Source organism: Bison bison, unplaced genomic scaffold, assembly GCF_000754665.1.
Source record: "Bison bison bison isolate TAMUID 2011002044 unplaced genomic scaffold, Bison_UMD1.0 scf7180017864489, whole genome shotgun sequence".
Lineage (NCBI taxonomy): Eukaryota > Metazoa > Chordata > Mammalia > Artiodactyla > Bovidae > Bison > Bison bison.
In genome coordinates, this window is record NW_011495048.1 from 8,187,935 (window position 1) to 8,189,847 (window position 1,913).

The following is a 1,913-nucleotide window of genomic DNA, read 5'->3' on the forward strand; positions in this document are numbered from 1 at the left end:
AGGTCATTTCATGTTGGTAGTGCCTCAGAAGTGACTGCCAAACACACATCCTCTCCTGGAGAACTAGGCTGCTTTCCTGGCTGACAGCTGTCATAGGATATTATCAATTTTAAGACACATCCCAATTTCAGTGATGTTAAATGTGCAGAAATGTGCTCCTTGGAATTAATAATATTTGTGGGCATGAAACAGAGGTGCTGTCGGCTGTACTGGTGATCAATTCACCTGGATTTGCCTGCAACTTTCCTGGTTTTAGTCTGGAGTCATCTTCACTGAACTCTCTCAGTCCTGGACAAAGGTTGACCACTCTACCTACCTCAGTCCTCTTCTGGGGTTGTCTCTCTGGTCTAGGGGCCTGGTCTGCTACCTGCATCCTTGCCCAGAGGTAGACTAATTGCACCAGGCTATGGACATGAGCGACTGAACTGAACTGAACTGAACTGATGGACACCTGACCCAGGGCTTTCTGCCCACAGGTCAGCCACATATAGGAGGCGAGGGCAAATGCAGAAGGATGAGAGAATGGAAATCTGAACTTGCGAATCTAAAGACCCAAGACCATGCACTAGGCCTCGCCTTGCTGTCGGGTTCCCTTGGGTTCCTGTGCACTGAAAAATTGCAATAAACTCTCCCTCTTATTTATTTACTTTTTGGAGGGTGAAGGAGTTAACTTCAGTATGTTTTTGGCCCTTCTGGCTTAAGGGGTCCTGACTGAGGCATAGAGGCTGGTCTGCAAGGCTTTTTAGAATCTCCATGTCTGTCCTAGGAGCTGTGAAGAGGGGACCAGTGATGCCTGTCAGTGGGTCTGAGTGCCAGGGGCACAGGCTCAGGTGTATAAATGAAGCAGAAGTAGCATGAGCTCCATCCATTGTAATTAGCAGGATGACATGAATTATTTTCTAAACAAAGGCCAAGAAAACAGCTGAACAGTCTGTTTTATCTATGTACTAAATAACTGTACTTGGAGATGTATTTGTTTCCAAGCTCATTTTCACATGTTTTCCATTCTCTCCTTCCCCTACTCCTTCAGGAGACTTCTCCAGGGAGGAATTGTGTCTCTTTTTCTCATATCTGCCCCACATAGGACACAGCACAGATGCATATTTTCTTGTAAGCTTCCCAGTGACAGGCTTCCCTTGTGGCTCAGCTAGTAAAGAATCCGCCTGCAATGCAGGAAGCCTGGGTTTGATCCCTGGGTTGAGAAGATCCCCTGGAAAAGGGAAAGGCTACCCACTCCAGTATTCTGGCCTGAGAATTCCATGGACTGTATATCCATGGGGTTGCAAAGGGTCGGACACAACTGAGCGACTTTCACTTCACTTCACTTCCCCAGTGACAGGGAGCAGGTCTTTGTGGCTTGCTAACACTGAGCACTATCATGGCACCTAATAAGTTCTCAGTGAGTGAGTATGGAACTGAGATGAGCTTTAGACTCAACATACCTGAGCTATGGATGGAGTTCTTCACCCATTCCTTCAGTGAGTATTTAATGAACTATTATATGCCAAATATTATAGTAGGCCAGGAGTATTCAGTGATGAATGAGACAGGTGCTGTCCCTGCCTCCATACACCTTATACTCTAATGGAAGTTCAGACAAAAACTTAATAAGCAGATAAATAAATAAAGTCATAAGTTATGATAAATGCTATGAAAGTTGGCAGAGATAAAATGGTTAGGGAAGACCCCTCTTCAGATCAGATCAGATCAGATCAGTCGCTCAGTCGTGTCCAACTCTTTTCGACCCCATGAATCGCAGCACACCAGGCCTCCCTGTCCATCACCAGCTCCCGGAGTTCACTGAGACTCACGTCCATCGAGTCAGTGATGCCATCCAGCCATCTCATCCTCTGTCGTCCCCTTCTCCTCCTGCCCCCCATCCCTCCCAGCATCAGAGTCTTTTCCAATGAGTC